General features: G+C 45.2%; 1 protein-coding gene across 4 annotated transcripts in view; it reads left to right on the forward strand.

Annotated features, from left to right (window-relative positions):
- The window catches only part of AP1B1 (adaptor related protein complex 1 subunit beta 1), an 88,811-nt gene that overhangs the window by 27,009 nt on the left and 41,321 nt on the right, over positions 1-20,481 (forward strand). For 2 of the 4 annotated variants that reach the window (XM_036123141.2, XM_036123143.2), the window contains exon 1: positions 9,047-9,205. The exons of 1 other annotated variant lie outside the window; for it this stretch is intronic. The gene's annotated coding sequence lies outside the window, so the exon portion shown is untranslated. Of the gene's footprint in view, positions 1-9,046; positions 9,206-13,027; positions 13,204-20,481 lie in introns of those variants that run through there. One more of the 4 variants, XM_078060804.1, reaches the window with a different exon arrangement.

The raw sequence follows: 20,481 nt of genomic DNA on the forward strand, positions 1-20,481 counted from the left end.
AGATAAAATGGGGCTGATATGAGAGGCAAATGAGACCCTCTGCCTACCACCTGCCACACCCTAGGTGCTCCATAAACATTCATTGTTTTCTGCACTTCCAGATTATATGCCCTCCACTTGTCTAGGCCTCCCCCTGGTCTCCCCAACTCCAGGGAGCTTCAGCCCCTGCTCTGGACTCCCGTAGCCTCTCGGGCATCCCCCATCACAGCACCAATCACACTGGGTCTGCTGCTCTGTCACCGTCCCCAGATGGACTGTAGGTTCAGCAAAGGCAGGGCCTTGCCTCACCCATGTGACTGTCCAACACCCAGCCCGGGGCCTGGTTCGGAGGAGGGACTTGTGAAATGCTTTCTGAAGGACCCAGATGCCTGGCTCTCTTGCCTTCCTGCCTTTGCACTGTTGTCCCTGGATTGCTTTGTCTTTCCATCTCAGCCTGTGAGGCTCTGTTCTCATTGGGCAAGGCCTAGCACCAATGCCCCCTTCCCTCGGATGTCCTTCCTGAACAAACTAACACTGTGACTTCTGTCTTCTTGGAAATCTTTTTCTTTTTAATACTTATTTATTTTTAGGGAGAGAGAGCATGAGTGAGCAGGGGAGGGGCAGAGGGAGAGGGAAAGAGAATCCCAAGCAGGCTCCACATAGCGCGGAACCCAACTCGGGGCAAAATCTCATAACGCTGAGATCACGACCTGGGCTGAAATCAAGAGACAGACACTTAACAGAATGAGCCACCCAGGCGCCCGTCTTCTGGGAAACCTTAAAGCTCTGACTGCTTTTACCACTAACTTACTTTCACATAGGCTGTCCAGCTTGGTACCTTTTAGGGTTTGGGGTTTTGGGGTTTTTTTTGTATTTTATTTATTTATTAGAGAGAGAGAGCGAGAAAGAGAGAGAGCACAAGCAGGGGGAGTGGCAGGCAGAAGGACAGTAAGAAGCAGGTTCCCCGCTGAGCCCCAATATGGGGCTCAACCCCAGGACCCCGGGATCATGATCGGAGCCAAAGGCAGACGCTTAACTGACTGAACCACCCAGGCAACCCTGGTACCTTTAGGTTTGTTGGTTTGTTTTGTTCGATATTCTTTTCTTTCCATGTTACATCCCCAGTGAAATTTTGTTCCCCAGTGAGGCTGATAGCATTTGCCAACATTCATCAGTAAAGAAAGGTAGTTCCTCCAGACAGCTGAGCATAGCATGTGGAACATGGGACGTACATATAAAATTTTTCTATTTGTTCCCTGCCTACTTCAGAAAAGGATTTAGAGGGCGCCTGGGTGGCACAGTTGGTTAAGCGTCTGACTCTCATCTCACATCTAGCCTGTGAGATATGTCTGTTCTTAAAGGAAGGGTAACTAGAGATGCTATATTGTAGGAGATGAATTTCTCAGTAATCATAATATGCAAGCTAGAACATTACATCTCCCTTCGATTTCTTAGTAAATCTCAGTTATGACAATTTTCTTCTTAAAATTAGGAAGGTAGGGACTGAAAGAGAACTCAGCCTTGCCAGTGACTCAAAAAAAAAAAAAAAAAAAAAAAAGTAACAGCCACCTTTGGCATAGTGAGCCTTTCAACTCAGCAGAGTTCTGGAATTTGTTTCCTTATGCCAGAGAAAAAAATCACATTCAAAAAGTATGGGGAAGGGGCGCCTGGGTGGTTCAGTTGGTTCAGTGTCAAACTCTTGATTTTGGCTCAGGTCAAAATTTTGGAGTCATGAGATTGAGCCCCACATCACGCTTTGCACTGGGCAGGAAGCCTGCTTGGGATTCTTTCTCTCTCCCTCTCCCTCTGCCCGCCCCCCCAAACAAAACAAAATATTAAGTATGGGGAAGGCAATAAAAACACAGAAAACCCAAATTCTTTTTTAGAATTTTTCTTAAGATTTTATTTTTAAGTAATCTCTAAACCCAATGTGGGGCTCAAACTCACAACCCTGAGATCAGGAGTCACATCCTCCACTGAGCCAGCCAGGTGCCCCACAGAAAACACAAATTCTTTTTTTTTAATTTAAATTCAACTAATTAACATATAGCGTATTATTAGTTTCAGAGGTAGAGTTTAGTGACTCATCAGTTGCATATAACACCCAGTGTTCATTCCATCACGTGCCCTCCTTAATGCCCATCCCCCGGTTACCCCATCCCACCACCCACCTCCCATCCAGCAACCCTCAGTTTGTTTCCTATGATTAAGTTTCTTATGGGGCGCCTGGGTGGCTCAGTTGTTAAGCGTCTGCATTTGGCTCATGTCATGATCCCAGGGTCCTGGGATCGAGCCCCACATTGGGCTCCCTGCTCCGCAGGAAGCCTGATTCTCCCTCACCCACTCCCCCTGCTTGTGTTCCCACTCTTGCTGTGTCTCTCTCTGTCAAATAAATAAATAAAATCTTAAAAAAAAAAAAGTCTCTTATGGTTTGTCTCCCTCTCTGATTTCGTCTTATTTTTCCTCCCTTCCCCTATGATCCTCTGTTCTGTTTCTTAAATTCCACATGAGTGAAATCATATGATAATTGTCTTTCTCTGATTGACTTAATTCACTTGGCATAATACCCTCTAGTTCATCCACATTGTTGCAAATGGTAAGATTTCTTTTTTTTTTTTTTTGATGGCTGAGTAATATTCCATTGTGTATATATATCACATCTTCTTTATCCATTCATCTGTCAATGGACATCTGGGCTCTTTCCATATTTTGGCTATTGTGGATATTGCTTCTATAAACATTTGGGTGTAGGTGTCCCTTCAGATCACTATATTTGTATCCTTTGGGTAAATATCTAGTAGTGCAATTCCTGGGTCATAAGGTAGCTCTATTTTTAACTTTTTGAGGAACTTCCATACTGTTTTCCAGAGTGGCTGCACCAGCTTGCATTCCCACCAACAGTGTAGGAGGGGTCCCCTTTCTCCACATCCTCACCAACATCTGTCGTTTCCTGACTTGTTAATTTTAGCCATTCTGACTGGTGTGAGGTGGTATCTCATTGAGGTTTTGATTTGTATTTCCCTGATGCCGAGTAATGTGGAGCATTTTTTCATGTGTCTGTTGGCATTTGTATGTTTTCTTTTGAGAAATGTCTGTTCATGTCTTCTGCCCATTTCTTGACTGGATTATTTGTTTTTTGGGTGTTGAGTTTGATAAGTTCTTTATAGATCTTGGATACTAGCCCTTTATCTGATAAGAAATCTGCAAATATCTTCTCCCATTCAGTAGGTTGTCTTTTGGTTTTGTCAGCTGTTTCCTTTGCTGTGCAAAAGCTTTTTATCTTGATGAAGTCCCAGTAGTTTATTTTTGTTTTTGTTTTCCTTGCCTTTGAAGACTAACAAGAAGTTGCTATGGTCCAGGTCAAAGAGGTTGCTACCTGTGTTCTCCTCTAGGATTTTGATGGATTCCTCTCTCACATTTAGGTCTTTCATCCATTTTGAGTTTATTTTTGAGAAAACACAGATTCTTAATTATGATCCATTCCTATCATTTAGTAAGTGATCTAATTACCAACCTTTACATTTTCTAGTACATTAAAAAAATACACATATACTTATTTTGTCACTGACCAAAATAAGAGGGGAAAGGGGCATGGAGCTCAAACTTTATTTGCAATGGAAGTATGAGGTAAATATAAGGTTATTAAGTACAACCACAGGTCCACTAATAGTTCATGAGGTAAGAAAAATATTAGTTTCAAAAAAAATTAGACAAGTATCTATACCTATAGCTTTGTTCTTCTAGCCAAGGGACAAGTTAAAAGCAGGTCACCAGTGCATGAGCAGCCTACTTACTACATATAACCCGAACTTTTTTTTTTTTAAGATTTTATTTATTTATTTGACAGGGAGAGAGACAGTGAGAGAGGGAACACAGGCAGGGGAGTGGGAGATCGGGAGTGGGAGAAGCAGGCTCCCTGCTGAGCAGGGAGCCCTACGCAGGCGATCCCAGGACCCTGAGATCATGACCTGAGCCAAAGGCAGATGCTTAACCGACTGAGCCACCCAGGTGCCCCCCGAACATTTTTTTGTTTTGTTTTATTTATTTAAGTAATCTCTATACCCCATGTGGGGCTTGAACTCATGATCTGGAGATTAAGAATCACATGCTCTTCTGACTGAGCCAGCCAGGAACCCCTAACCCAAACGTTTTTTATTCTTTGAGAATAAAACTCTCCACTGCCAAGATGAAAAAAATGAACCAAAATACACGTTTAAAAAACAAAACACATTCCATAAATGCAAATAAGTATTTTGATGATGGCAAATATGCACTGCCTTCTCCAGTGTTTCCTAGAATCTTCTGTGATCTATTTGGCCTTCAAAAAAAATAATAGCTCCTATTCTACTTCTCAGCTGAGCCTAAGAGAGCTGCTATTAGTTCCCCATAAGTAACAAAACCATCTAGAACTACCATAAGCATAAAGTACTACCAAAGATTATCTTTCTTACCCAATAGGTTATGTATGACAAAACCAGCATGTCCAGCCACCTTTTAAAATGATTAAACAGGGGCGCCTGGGTGGCTCAGTTGGTTAAGCGACTGCCTTCGGCTCAGGTCATGATCCTGGAGTCCCGGGATCGAGTCCCGCATCGGGCTCCCTGCTCAGCAGGGAGTCTGCTTCTCCCTCTCACCCTCCTCCCTCTCATGCTCTCTGTCTCTCATTCTCTCTCTCAAATAAATAAATAAATAAAATCTTTAAAAAAAAATAAAATAAAATGATTAAACAGCAGAAGATACCTAGGCACAGGACAGACTATGAATTTCTAACAAGATACGTTATAAGAGTTTGGTGTCTTGCTAGGTGTTGGTACAGAGTGGGGAAGAAGCGTTAAAGAACTGTTTAATTGCTATTGGCCCCATGCAGATTTCAGCCCAAAGGGATCCTATGCTACATTAGGATTTAATCGTTCTTTAGCAGAAAGAGAAACCAAATGATGAAAATGTTCAAAACATTAGTGGATTATTTTAGGAAATGGCATTCTAAAATGGGCACGTGCACTGGTAAATTCCAGGTATGCTTCAAGTTCTTGGATAAAAAAGACATTCTGCACTTTGCAATAATCATTCCAAATAAAAATGTTGGTGATTTGAAACAGACTAAGAAACTAACCGCCTTCATACTTTCAGTATCATAATTCCTTAGAAGAGCATCAGGTAAATATATATTTTTTTCCTTTGGTAAATTAGGTACATCTAAGAGAATATTAGAAACTATCATATTCAATTGTAACTTACTATCTACTAGAAGTGATCATTCCTTTTTAAAAAAATAAATTTATTTATTTTAAAGATTTATTTATTTATTTATTTGAGAGAGAGAGAATGAGAGAGAGAGAGAGCATGAGAGGGGGAAAGGTCAGAGGGAGGGAGCCAGATGCGGGACCTGAGCCGGGACCTGAGCCAAAGGCAGTCGCTTAACCAACTGAGCCACCCAGGCGCCCCTTAAAAAATATATTTATTTATTTAAGTCATCTCTACACCCAACATGGGGCTCGAGCTCACAACCCCCAGATCAAGAGGGGCCTTCTCCACTGACTGAGCCAGCTAGGTGCCCCTGGAAGTGATAATTCTTTTTTTTTTTTTTAAGCTTTTATTTATTTATTTATTTATTTATTTATTTTTAAGATTTTTATTTATTTATTTGAGAGAGAGAATGAGAGAGAGAGAGCATGAGAGGGGGGAGGGTCCGAGGGAGAAGCAGACTCCCTGCCAAGCAGGGAGCCCGATGTGGGACTCGATCCCGGGACTCCAGGATCATGACCTGAGCCGAAGGCAGTCGCTTAACCAACTGAGCCACCCAGGCGTCCCTAAGCTTTTATTTATTTATTTGAGAGAGAGAGAGCACACACAAGTTGGGGGGTGCAGAAGGAGAGGGAGAAGCAGACTTCCCACTGAGAAGGGACCCCAATGCAGGACTGGAGCCCGATGCAAGACTCAATCCCAGGACCCTGGGATTATGACCTGGGCCGAAGGCAGATGCTTAACGACTGAGCCACCCAGGCGCCCAAGGAAGTGATAATTTTTTTTTTTTTTAAGATTTTATTTATTTGACAGAGAGAGACAGAGCGAGAGAGGGAACACAAGCAGGGGGAGTAGGAGAGGGAGAAGCAGGCTTCCCATGGAGCAGGGAGCCCGATGCGGGGCTTGATCCCAGGACTCTGGAATCATGACCTGAGCCGAAGGCAGATGCTTAACGACTGAGCCACCCAGGCGCCCTGGAAGTGATAATTCTTAAGTAATGATTCAATTTACAAACCAGGCCAATCAAATCATACAGAAGCAAACTATACACATATGCCATATACTTCTCTCTGGTCTTGACAAAAGCTTCAGGTAACTTAACAGCTTGGGCTAGCAAAGCAGAGACTCAAAATCCTTTATCTTATCGAATTAAAAAATTGTATCTTTGGGGCGCCTGGCTGGCTCAGTTGGTGGAGCATGTGACTCTTTTTTTTTTTTTTTTTTTTTAAGTGGGAGTGGGAGAGGGAGAAGCAGGCTTCCTGCTGAGCAGGGAGCCCTATGCGGGGCTCAATCCCAGGACCCTGGGATCATGACCTGAGCCGAAGGCAGATTCTTAACGACTGAGCCACCCAGGCGCCCCTGAGTATGTGACTCTTGGTTGTAAGTTTGAGTCCTACCTTGGGTGTAGAGATTACTTAAAAATAAAATCTTAAAAAAAGTGAAAAGAAAAAATGTATCTTTTACTATCACCTTATTAATCAGGCTATATGCCACAAAGATAAGCAAAACAAAGGTCGAACAAACCTTAAGAAATCATGTCAGTCGAGGGACACCTGGGTGGCTCAGTCGGTTAAGCATCTGCTTTTGGCTCAGGTCATGATCCCAGTGTCCTGGGAAGGAGTCCGTCATTGGGCTCCTTGCTCAGAGGGGAGCCTGCTTCTCCCTCTGCTTGCTACTCCCCCTGCTTGTGCTCTCCCCCTCTCTCTTTAGCAAATAAATAAATAAAATCTTAAAAAAAAAAAAAGAAAAGAAATCATGTCAGTAGAGGTACAAAGGAACCCATGATTGGCTTTTTAATATCTAATATTTAAGCAGTGTGAAAAACGTAAGTAAAGGCAAAGCAAACAAACATTGCCATTATTCATGTTTTCATATTTTTCTTTTTTTTAAAGATTTTATTTATTTATTCATTTGAGAGGGAGAGCGAGGGAGCACGAGCGGGGGTGGGGGGTGGGGGGGCAAAGGGAGAGCGAGAATCAGGCTCCCCGCAGAGCAGGAAGCCCGACTCGGGGCTGATCCCAGGACCCCGAGATCATGACCTGAGCCGAAGGCAGACGCTTAACCGACTGAGCCACCCAGGCACCCCATCATCAGGTTTTCATATTTTCACTAGCAAAAAATTTTCATTAGGTTAATGTTTGACTTCATCCTTCCCCCTGGAGTTGAATTAACACATATTTCAAATGCTAACTTTTTACTTATATAATCTAGAGGATGAAACTAATTCCTTTTCTTATTCATATTTTGTTTATAACCTGATGATAGTGATGTATCTAAAAGCAATGTTGTCAGGGTGCCTGGGTGCCTCAGTTGTTGAGCATCTGCCTTCGGCTCAGGTCATGATCCCAGGGTCCTGGGATCGAACCCCGCATCAGGCTCCCTGCTCAGCGGGAAGCCTGCTTCTCCCTCTCCCATTCCCCCTGCTTGTGTTCCCTCTCTCGCTGTCTCTCTCTCTGTCAAATAAATAAATAAAATATTTAAAATAAATAAATAAAATAAAAGCAATATTTTCTAATACTTAGGTGAATAATGTAAGAAAGAGTGTGAAGCCAAAGTCTCTTGTTTACTGCTGCAATGTATGTAAAAGGAGTGCCTTACACATATGAAGTGCTCACTAAATTTATAATTATAAAAAAACCCTATACAAGTACTCAAAAACAACACAAATATATCTTTAGCTAACCGGAGTGGTTTAAAACATTAGAAATAACACTTTCCAGTTATATATATTTATAGTTCATAATTGAAATACTTCCTCCCCACACCCAAAAACAAGATGTTCTTTACTTTTCCCGTAAAGAATTGAGGAAGCAGTAAAGTTACCTTTTACATATAAGAAACGGGTAAATGTTACTAGACTTCTAAATCATTTTAAGTGACTAGCGTTTCAGTCCGACATTAATGGTCTCATAATATAGTAATAGAACTTTTTTTTTTTAAGATTTTATTTTTAAGTTATCTCTACACCCAACTGTGGGGCTTGAATTCACAACCCCAAGACCAAGAATCACTGAACCATCCAGGCGCTCCTAGTAATAAGCAACTTTTAAAAAATAGGTGTTCTTTTCTCAACCTGAGATTTAGTTTATAAACCTTTAATTATTATCTTTGCTGAAAACACCTTTGACAGAGGTGGCATTCATATCTGATTACAAATGTGCCCAAATCTAATGAAATCACTATCATGGCAAAAAGAAAATGCTCTAAGAGTCAGAATATGAGCTTGTCATAGTTAAACTCATTCCCAGTAAAACATTTTTAAAGTGCAGTGACGAAATACTGTTTTAAGGGGGATGATCAGAAATTATCTGTAAGGAGAAAGTTAATAGTACCAGAGTCGGGAGTGAGGTGATTATAGGAATCAACGTCCTGGCAGACCCAGCAAAGGAAAATGGGATATTATGAAGTTCCTCTTGGATAAAAGTTCCTCGGAGGCACATGGGTTTAACTCTTCCAGTCGGAATTTCCAAAGGGCTGCCCTGAAGGGCAGCAAGCGCTAGACTGGATTTACAGTTCTGGTTTTGACTCTTAACATTCATAAGGAAATTAATCTTGAGCAAAACCTTGCCTTTCTCAGAGTCTCAGTTTTCCCGTCTGTAACACAGAAGGAAGAGATGGCCCTTAAAGTCATCACCTTAAGTTACTTAAATTACTTAGCTAATTTTTTAGCACTCTGCGGGTGGCAGCGGCGAGGGAACGCCCCAGCTGGGGAGGGGTTAATTCGTCTGCCCCGCCCCCTTTCCTGGCCCCGCCCCTCGGGCACCACCCCCGCCAGGGTTGCACCCTTGACCCCGCCCCCAGGCCGTGCGTCCACCGGAAGTGCCCGCGCGCGGGCAGCTCACTTCCGCTCGGCAGGTGACAGCCGCGGGGCTCTGAGCGGCCGGCGGCACGGACGCACCGGGGGAGCGGGAGGACGAGGCCGCGGACATTTTGCTGGCGAGCCGAGCCGCGCCGTGGTGCCGGGAGCCGTTCGGACCTGTGGGTGAGGAAGCGGGGAGTCCGGCGAGGCAGGAGAAGGAGTGGGGCGGGGAGGCGGTGGTCTGAGGTGAGGGGTTTGTGGGGTCAGAGGTCACGGAGAGGACGGGGCGCTAGAGGGGCGAGAGTGGCTTCCCAAGCCACGACGAGACAGAAGGACTGCGGGTTCATTCATTCGTGACCACTTGGCCGGCGGCCTGAATCCCAGCCGCCCCAGCCGGCAGCCCCTCCTGGGGTGTGCTCCCGAGAGACTCCTACCTAGACTTAGGCCCCGAGGAGTCCGCCCCTCCCGGGGGAGAAACTCCTCTCCCGGTCCTGGTTTCCTCCTTCCATCCTGAGGCCTCCCTGTCATTCAGGGCCTTATCTCCTTGCCAAGGTTCAAAAAGAAAAAAAAAAATTAAGAACCGGCTCTGCGCGCCTGCCCCGCCGTAGGCTTGGGCTTGGTCTTGGTCTCTCCGTCGGCTTTTCATGGACAGGTTATCTGGGGACACCTGTGATGATGCTAAAAATACTGACGAAATGCTAGCTACGAGTTATTGAGCTCCTACTGTGTGCTAGACACTGCGCTAAGCACTGTAGGTACAATGCCACATGTAAACTTCACAACAACCCTTGTGTGGTAGCTGTTGTTGATATCCTCATTTTATCCACAAGGAAACCAAGGTCAGTCCTTACCATAGGTATAGGCAGAGCCAGGGTTCTTACCCAGGCTTTCAGGGACCTGCAAAGTGCAGAGACAGAAGAGGCTGGAGCAAGGTTGGGGTGTAGGGGCTGTTTGATATCTTTAGCTGCCGTTGTATTTATTCGAAGCTATGTAAAGATGTAGCCTTATTACGTTGCGTCTGATCTTCATAAGGGGCATTTGATTCACATGTTTAGGATGAAACAATCCTGCAGGCTATTGCTATAAGTAATTACATTTCAGGGCAAAAGTGGAAGTTTGTCCTGACTATTGAGAACTGTGACACACAAAACAGGCCATTCATGAAGCTAATTTAAGAATATTCAGATCGTCTCTTAAGAGTGGTTGAGCTGCATTCCTTTTGGAATAAAGAGAGGAAGTACATGACCCCTAGGGGATCTTTTGGCCCTAGGTTCTTGAAGAACGTTCTCAAGAGGAGGGTCTCTGTCTCTCTCAGAAAAGTGCAGGCCCCTTGGCTTCTTGGCTGGGAAGCACACATCTCGCTTGGGAGATGGTGAGGTCATTTGATGGATGGAGGACCAGACTCTGGGAGTCTGAGCCTTATTCCTTTGCAGATATTCACTTGCTCCAATTCTGCCTCAGTTTCCCTGATAGCAGCAGGAGAAAGACCTGCTGCCTTCCTATCCAGTCCTGGGTGTTACAAGCCTTAATGAACCCATGAAGGTTTTCACATGCTTCTGAAGAAAGCTGTGATATAAATATTACTGTAGTACCTTTTTTTTAAAAAACATTTTATGTATTTTTTTTAAGATTTTATTTATTTGACAGACAGAAACACAGTGCGAGAGGGAACCCAAGTAGGGGGAGTGGGAGAGGGAGAAGCAGGCTTCCCGCTGAGCAGGAAGCCTGACCTGGGACTCGATCCCAGGACCCTGAGATCATGACCTGAGCTGAAGGCAGACGCTTAACGACTGAGCCACCCAGGTGCCCTGTAGTACCTTTTTTTAAACTCTATGATCTGTTTTTATAGTTCCATTGAATTCACAGAAACTTAATATTTTCACCTTATCCCCATCCTTCCAAGGGAGGATTTGAGATGAAGTGACTTGTCACAGATGGTGGGAACATGAGCAAAGATCAGAGCATCTGGCTCCCTGTCCTGAGTTGAGCCCACCAGCCTCCTCCATCCTCTTAAAAACTGTCATAAAGAGTAGCCTCAGTAGTTCTCAAAGAATCCGATCCCTCAGAGGTTGTGGAGAGATTATCTGTTGAGTATGGGTTGAGCAGAGGCTTCATCCTGAGCGGCCTGAAGGGCTCAGAGGTGTGGTGGAAAAAGCACTGCCGGACTCCCCATGAGTCAACCCTGGGTTCCGAACCCAGCTCAGCAGCTTCCTGTTAGTGTGAGCTGGACAACTTACTTAGGCTTGGCCTCCTTTACTTCAGCTCTAAAATAATACCACCACCTTCTCCTTATCCCCCCCCAGCACTGGTGTGTGTGGGGATTAGATAAGGAAATTTGTGCAGAGACTGTTATTGCGTTTGGTTGCCTTGACCCTAGGCAGTTGAGGCCTACTGGGAGCCTCTGTCTAAGGAAGGCTGTCAACCCTGGTTTGTGGGGTATTACTTCCTTCTGCAAACAGAGACCTTTACGTACACAGGACTGTTCCCACCCTTCTCGTTTCACTTCCTAAAAGTGTTTCAGAACAAGTTTAGTCTGTTGGTCCTACTGGCTTTGGACTTGGACTTTCATGTTTTGCTGGTCATCCTCTGAAGCTGTTGCATGTCTTGACTGCTCACTTCCCAGAAAACCCCCCCATGCCTGGCACCAAAGCCTGACATGCTGACAGTGAGCAAACATGGCTTGGGTATGGGTTTTGCATTTTGGTGTAATTATGAAAGATTGAGAGGGCATCTGTTACATGTAGATGTTTCTTTTTCTGAACAGGTTTTTTTTTTGCCTGAGATAGGTCACTGATACATGATTATAGCCCAGAAATGGTTTTAGTGTTTTGTTTTGTTTTTCTCTTCACACAGAGAGGAACAAATAACACCAGAGAGAAGATATCACTTGAGCACTTGGGGAATCCTTTAAAAAATAATCCTGCTTGAATATCCATCAGTGACTCCTTATTGCCCTCAGACTAAAATTCACATTCCTTATCATGGCCTTCAAGGCCTTTTGGGCTGACTCCTGCCTGGCTCTCCTGCCTTATCTCTTCTACTCCCCACTTCCATCTCTTCCCAAGCTCCAGTCAAACTCAAACTCAGCCACTTCTGCAACCCCCAACTCTTTTTACATTCTTTGTCTTTGTTTTGTGCTATTCTCTGCTTGAACACCATTTCCTGTCACACATGCCTCTTTGCTGGACCACTACTTGGAGCTTCCCATCTGATCATCTCTCTCACCTTGCAGGCCTGAACCTCCTCAGTGGGTTTGTCATTGTCTGTTCACCTGGCTGGCTTCTAAGTAAACAGCTCTTAATCCTTGGGGAGGACTTGTCTTAACTGTCTGTGTCTGTAGCACTTAGTGAAATGTCTGGCACATAGGTGCTCAGTAAATGTTCAGCGAATGAATGAATGTTGCATTGACTTGTTAAAATTCTTTGATTACTAGGGAAGAGGGAATTCAAAGCACTTTCCTGTCCATCCTCATATCACTCCAGGGGGATAGGGAGAAGTCTGACCGGTGATAGGATTAACTACTCTCTGGTGTTGTTGCTACCACCCCGCCAGCCACGAGAGTGACATTGTCTGGGGAAAGAGCCTTCCAGGCCCAAGATAGTGAAGAGTAGGAGTGTCCCTGGCTTGTTTGAGGAACAGCAGGGAAGCTGAGTGAGCAATGAGCAGAGCAGTGGTTTATGAGGTCAGAGGAGAATGGAGGGGGCTTCCAGGTCAAGATGAGAACCCTGGCTTTTACTCTGAGTGAGGTGGGAGCTGCTAGAGGGTTTTGAGCAGGAGTTCTGAGATCTGACTTACATTTCAACAGGCACCACCAGAGTGCTTCAGGGCCTCCAGAGACTTGGGGTTGGGGAACAGCGAGGAGGTGCTGGTGGTAACCACTCTCCCTATGTAGTAGTCATAGTGGCCAGCCTATAGCAATAGGCCACTTGGGGCACTGCTGAAGGCTTTGTATGTATTGACCTGTTTTATTTTATTTTTTTAAAGATTTTATTTATTTATTTAAGAGAGAGAGGGAGAGAGCATAAGTGGGGGGAAGCAGACTCCCTGTGGAGCAGGGAACCCGACTTGGGGCTCAATCCCGGGATTCTGGGATCATGACCTGAGCGGAAGGCAGATGCTTAACTGACTGAGCCACCCAGCTGCCCCTGTATTGACCTGTTTTAGCCTCACAGATCCCTCAGGTATGTGACATTACAATTCTCATTTTACAGCGGTGGTATGCTTATGCATGTTAAGTTGTGTAGACCCCTGGAGAGCCCCTGTCACACCTGCTGTGGCCACCTTCCCTTTCCCAACCCCTAGTTCTTGGATTGTCTCCTGTTATTTAATGTTGCTGAGGAGGGGCTTGGCTGTGGTTTTAGACTTTCAAGCCTCATGCTTTTTGGGTCTTTAGCCTTGGGCTTGACCTCTTACCTCCATTAAGAGGGTCTCCCCAAAGTTGGGAGACCTCTTCTCGTTAAGGTAAGAGGCTGGTTGAGTCCAGAATGCCCAGAGTCCATCAGCAGCCAGAATGCCCGCCTTAGTGACTGCTCTCTCAGGTTTACCGTCTCCTCTGTGGACTTGAGCTGGAAGATGGTAGGTTTGAAAGTCAGGTCTCAAAGCTTTAAAACCAGTCCTCCATTGTTAATTTTCAGCACTGAAAACATTCGTTAAAGCAGAGCTCTGTGAAGGAATAGACTTGGGTGACACGTAGTTTTTGCCACACCTAATTGTTTTTAGGGTCTTAACCATATTGAGAGTGGAATGACAAAATTTCATTAGCCGGTGAGTCTGCTTCTGTGGTCTTCATTCTTTGAATGAAGCTGAGTGGCTGGATGTTGAGACAGTGTCCTGTCACCTTCTCAAGGTGGCCATCTGGTTAAATTTTAACCTCCTTTCCTCCCCTCCTCCACACTCCCTATCCTCCTTCCCTGTTTTCTCTTTCTCCATAGCATTTATCACTATCTCAGATAGTATATATTGTACTTATTTATCTTGCCTGTGGTCCCTGTCTGCCATTGGGATGTATGCGCCATGAAGGGAAGGATTTTTGTCTGATTTATTCACTGCTGTATCCTTAGCATGTAAACCTGTTTATGGCACATGGGAGGTGCTCAGCAAACATATAAATAGGAATGGGGGTGGGGGCGAAGGCAGGAAAATATGTACTTAGTACAGGAACAGTATCTTTGTGGGTTTTTTGGTTTTGTTTTTTTTAAGATTTGATTTATTTGAGAGAAAGAATGAGAGAGAGCACGAGTGGGGTGAGGGGCAGAGGGAGAAGCAGACTCCCCAATGATCAGAGAGCCCGATGCAGGGCTTGATCCCGGGACTCCAGGATCATGACCTGAGCCGAAGGCAGACGCCCAACCGACTGAGCCACCCAGACACCCCAGAGACGGTATCTTTGAAGTGATGTCATCTAAGCCGAGATTTGAAGGATAAGTTGGAGCAGCCACTCTAGAAGCTGGAGAGAGAGGATCATCTAGGCAGAAGGCTCCTTAAGTGCAAAAGCAATGACGAGCTTGACACAGAAAGCCTGTGGGCCTAGAGGGTTATAGGCGGAGGGAAGGGCCTGTCTGTATTCACATCGCAGCTGTGTCAGACCCCCTGCCCCCAGCATTTGCATCCCCACCTCTAGCAGCTTTAGTCTCTGAGCTGATGCCTGTGGGAGCAGGGGATGGTGATCTGGCCTCACTGAAGGAGGTGGCCTTGACCTTTCTTCCATCAGAGTTGTTGCCGCCTGATCTTCTGCCCTTTGCCCTTTCTTCTCTCTTTTCTTTATTTACTTGTCTTCCATTTATTTATTGGCTCTAAAATGGGCTAGGGGGTCTGACATTTTCAACTTCAATTTTATCAAAATAGCTTGACAACCAGAGCAGATGCATGTCTGATGCTGGCAAACCCTGTGAATGGAACATGGGGAAGCTGGTCTCTAGCTGAGGTTGGTTTACAAAACTTGAAATTTCCCCAAGAAGAGAGTTGAGCACTAATCATTCAGACATTTATTGAGCACCTACTATTTGTCAGGTAACAGTCTAGGAGCTAGGGATACAATAGTGAATAAAATGGACAAAATCTTTGTCCTCATGGAGCACATTATGGAGGGAGAAAAAACAGACAATATAAATATATTTTATAGTATGTAGGTGATAAGTATCTTGAAGAAATACAAAAGAAGAAAAAAGATAGGGAGTTGGGGGGCGCCTGGGTAGCTCAGTCGGTTAAGCGTCTGCCTTCAGCTCAGGTCATGATCCCAGGGTCCTGGGATCAAGCCCCACGTCAGGCTCTCTGCTCAGCGGGGAGCCTGGTTCTCCTTCTCCCTCTGCCTGCCTCTCTGTCTACTTGTGCTCTCTCTGTCAAATAAATAAATAAAATCTTAAAAAAAAAAAAAAAAAGGATAGGGAGTTGGGATTGGTTGGGGATGTGCAGAATTTTAAATGAAGTGGTCAGAGGAGGTGACATTTGAGTGAAATTTGGAAGAGGTGAGGGACTGAGCCATGGCGCTATCTGGAGAAAGAGCCTCCCTGGCAACATGAACGGCATTTGCAAAGGCCCTGAGGTGGAAATGTGCCTGTTGTGTTCAAGGATCAGCAAAGAGGCCCCATATGGCTGGAACTGAGGGAATGATAGAGAAAACAGTGGGAGAAGAGTTCGAAGAAGTAATGGGTGGTGTGTATGTGTGTGAAAGAGAGACAGAAGGGGTGTGTGTCTCATATGAGCCTATAGTCCATGAGGCCATGTAGAGATTTTGGCTTTTACTCCAAGGTGAGATACGGAACCATTGGGAGAATTGGACAGAGGAGTACCACTGTCTGACTTCAACTATAATAGGATTGTTCTGCCTGTTGCTGAAATGTGTTGTCGAGAGCAGTGTGGAAGCAGCTTTGGTAGCAATCCCAATAAGAAGTGATGGTGGGGGGCGCCTGGGTGGCTCAGTCATTAAGCATCTGCCTTCGGCTCAGGTCATGATCCCAGGGTTCTGGGATCGAGCCCCACATCAGGCTCCCTGCTCAGCGGGAAGCCTGCTTCTCCCTCACCCACTCCCCCTGCTTGTGTTCTCTCTCACGCTGTCTCTCTCTCTGCCAAATAAATAAATAAAATCTTTAAAAAAAAAAAAGTGATGGTGGCTTGGAGCCTGGTGGAAGTGATGGAGCTGGTGAATAACCATTTTATGGATTCTGGATTCATTTTGAAGGTAGACCCCATAGGATTTGCTGATAGGTTAGATGTGGAATATGAGAGAGTGTGTGTGTTGTCAAGGGTAACTGAGGTTTTTGGCCTGAGACCCTGTTAAAGATGTTGATAATGAACTAGATCATGAAAACTGCAGATGAGCCAGTTGGGGGATGGGGGGAAGCAGGAGGTCAGTTTTTATCATGTTAAATTTGAGCTGCCTGTTAGCTGTATAGACATTCAAGTTCAGATATTGATTAGGCAGTTAGGATATATGAGCTGGGAGTTCACTGGAGAGGTTGGGCCTGGGGGTCTAAACTTGTGAGTTGTCAGCATGTAGATGATACTTAAAGCCTTGACACTGGATGAGCTCATCAAAGAGGCGAGATAGTATGGGGGGTGGGGGTGGGGAAAAGGTACCAGGCCTGACCCTGGGGCCCTCCAGTGATGGAGAAGGAGAGAAGGAAGAACCAACAAAGGAGACTGAGATGGAGCAGGCAGTGGGGTAGAGGGGAAAGCAGAGTGCATAGCATCCGGGAATCCAGGGGAAGAAAGTGTTTCAAGGAAGAGGGAGTGATAAGCAGTGTCAAATGCTCGTCAGCGTGAGACTTGTCATTTGACAGGATCACTCATCTTCTGCCAGCAGGATCTAACACGCTCTCGCATCCAAGACCATCGCTGAATCTCATCCTTCCTTGCCTAACCTCATCTCCTTTCCCTTCCAAGTCCTTGCCTTCAGCCAGGCAGGGATTCTCACAAACTCCTGAACACACATGGTTGTTTTGGCTTTGGATAAGTCACTCCTCTCTCAGCATCTTTAATTCCTCATTTATAAGTGGATTACCTTGAGAATTAAATGAGAGAGGGGCTGTAAACCATTTAGCACAGAGCCTGTGCCCCAGTCACTGTTGCTGGTGGTTTAGTCTCTATTTGCTCCCTGTTATGCTGGCATCTTGTGGGTCTTCTCCAGGTTACCCTCAGTCCTCCCTTTCCAAATGTGACTCATCTTTTCCTGTCCGGAAAGCACTTCTTTATCTAAGAGGGCTTCCCTAGATGTTCCCCCAGTCTCAGAACCCTCCTCTGAACAGTGGTGGTACTTATATGGAAGGCATGATTGCTCTGCTATTCACCTGCAGTTCTTTACTTGGCCTCTGCATCTGTAAAAGCCCAGTGGGAAAACTGTCCTTTGTCTGCTGTGGGCATGCTCCTGTGTGGGGCACCGTCCCGGTCTCAGAGTTGACTGTGCCCCACGCTGTTACACATGCTGAATGGATGACTCCAACACTTGACAGATCTTCAGAAAGTGTTTCATTGTATAGATGGGAAAACTGAAATTCTCAGGGTGCCTCGTTCTAGTCTTTGGCCTCTTTCTCTTGATTAATTTAAGTATTATTCAGAAGAAGCCCCTGTTACTTTCTTTTTTCAAGTCCAAAGGAACCTTTCTTTCTCTTGACAGCAGATCTTTCCAAGCTTTCTTTCTGTAGATAGTTGAGAGCTGGTGTTCTAGAATCACAGGATTCTAGAATTAGTTTCTAAAGACTCAGTGCTAATGTAAGAACATTTGCATGTGGCATGTGCGTGCCTTTACTTCCTTTTCATTTTGGGGCTTTAACTGCTAGTGGGTCTCAGGAGATTGATTTTGGCTAACTACTTTTCATCCAAATCCCAGAAGACCCATAACTCGGCAGGCTCATCCAAACAGGCTTTCACTAGGCACATTACCAAACTTGACATTCCTGTTGTCCAAACTGGATGGGCTGGTCCTAAAATACCTGTAATTCAATGGTCAAGGGATTCTGCAGGGATATGTGGCAACATATTTCATGTATCCTTTAGCTTGGAGTGTGTCTGATTCTGCCAGGGCTTCATTCAGAGAGGAGAAGTTGCCTTGCTGGACAGAGTGGGACCTGTGGGGCCTTATTGTGAGGCAAGGGTAGAGAGTGTCAGTGCTACCATTTTCTAGCTGTGTGACTCCAGAGAAATGCCCTGGTCTCTCTGGGCTTCACTTTCCTCATCTGTAAACTTGTGATATTATCAATACCTTTCCCACAGATTATTGTGAGAATTAAATGTGAAGCTCTTTACATGGTGTCTGGCCCCTAGAGCGTATCTGTTTGCCATTACTACTACCCCTGCCACCTTTGTTCTGAATTTCATGCCAAGCCCAAAAAAGAACACAGCTTATTTTCTCATAGTTATTAAACCGACTTGAAAGAACTTGTCTGTCTGAGTTTGGTGACCATGTTGTCTCAGAGAGAAAGTCTGAAATCTGGTTTTCTCTACTGCTGAGCCACCTTTTAATCTTCAAGTTGGCCTCACCTGTTTCCCTGTCTATAAAGTGACCTTTAGGACTTACCTGTGAGGACCATTTCCTTTTTAAAAGGAGACTGTCAGGTGAGCAGTGGTGAGTAATTGCTGGGTGGTGAATAGAATCATTGTCTCTATTATAAACTCTAGGCTTCATGGGGCAGGAACATAATCCAGAACATGGCACAGAGTAGGGGAGTATTTGTGAATGAATCAACCTATGCCTTTGAGACAGAACTGAAACAGCCAAACGTGGGGTGATTAAAGTTCGGCTTTTCTGTTCTAAATGAAGAAGAAACAGCAGCACCACCCTAACCCCTTTTATTCACTCTTCCTAGCTTATTCTTTTTTTTTTTTTTAAAGATTTTATTTATTCATTTGAGACACAGAGATACAGAGAGAGAGCATGAGCAGGGGGAGAGGCAGAGGGAGAGGGAGAAGCAGGCTCCCCGCTGAGCCAGGAGCCCGATGTAGGGCTCGATCCCAGGACCCTGGGATCATGACCTGAGCCGAAGGCAGATGCTCAACCATCTGAGCCACCCAGGCGCCCCGTTCCTAGCTTATTCTTTTTTTTTTTTTTAAAGGTTTTATTTATTTATTTGACAGAGAGAGACACAGCGAGAGAGGGAACACCAGCAGGGGGAGTGGGAGAGGGAGAAGCAGGCTTCCCGCCGAGCAGGAAGCCCGATGCGGGGCTCGATCCCAGGACCCTGGGATCATGACCTGAGCCGAAGGCAGACGCTTAACGACTGAGCCACCCAGGCGCCCCCCCCAGCTTATTCTTAACTGTCCTTGAGCTAACGTGCCTGGAGCAGGTTTCTGAACAGCTCTTCATCAGGCAAGGGTTTAACAGTGACAGTTTTATTATTTTTTTTTTATTTTAAGAATTTATTTATCTGAGAGAGTGCGAGGGTACGAGCAGGGGGATAGGCAGAAGGAGAGAAGCAGACTCCCCACTAAGCAGAGAGCCCCACGCAGGGTTCGATCCCAGGACCCTGAGATCATGACCTGAGCCAAAGGCAGACGCTTAACCGACTGAGCCACCCAGGTGCCCAACAGTGACAGTTTTAAACGGCACTAAAGATGGAAGCCACCAACATAGACTTTTAGGGCTCATTTTTCCCTGCCCAGATATCCTTGAATTCAGAGATGAGTCTTGACAGCTGGATCAGACCTTACCAAATATCTCCTTCCCCTTTCCCTTTCCTAAAGCTGCTTCTCTGGCTGATCTCACCATACTGATTGTCTCCCTTGTTAATTCACCGAGTGCCAGTGGTATGCAGTGCACTGTGCTAGCGCCACCAACATTATGCCTCTCATCTGAGTGCAGAGCATGGGTTGCTCTGGCATGAATCACTGCCCTGAGACTAGGAAAGTCCTTTCCTTGGCCACTGGCAGGCCATTTGGGGAATTGTTTGGCTTGTTACTGTTTTCCTTCCTACTGAAGACCTAATAAGGTTTGGTAGCCCTGGCTGCATTCTGAATTTGTTTTCTCTTGTCCCTTGGAAATGTCTTTTGTCATGCTCAGAGAATGATCATGCTCCATTTCCTCTTGTTTGATACACTGGAAGAACACTCATTGGTGAGGAAATGGATTTCTCATCTTTAAGCAGAGAATCCTAGAATGTGAGATGTGGGAGTTTATCTGTCATTTAATAGACTGGAACTGTTGTCCTGTGGAACTGTGGGTTGTCTGAAGGGCCCCTGGTGAAGAGGGGGAGTTGGGCATAGTGGAATGAGCTAGGCTCTACATCCCCCACTCTTATGTCAAACAGAGCAATTCTGTTTTTGTTTTAAACAGTTTAAAAGCGAGAAGGGGCTTGGAAAGCCATTGATCTGGTTGAATTCTCTTGTTTGACAGTTAGAAAAAGTAAGGCCCAGAGATGGAGGGATTTGCCCTGGGTCATATAGCTGTTGGTAGCAAAGCTAGATTTCCTGGCAGCTATCTTGGTATTGGACCAGCCTTGCCATGTTTGTTGAAAGTTAACCACAAAGGT

The sequence above is a fragment of the Halichoerus grypus genome, chromosome 13 (genome assembly GCF_964656455.1).
Source record: "Halichoerus grypus chromosome 13, mHalGry1.hap1.1, whole genome shotgun sequence".
Classification (NCBI taxonomy): Eukaryota; Metazoa; Chordata; class Mammalia; order Carnivora; family Phocidae; genus Halichoerus; species Halichoerus grypus.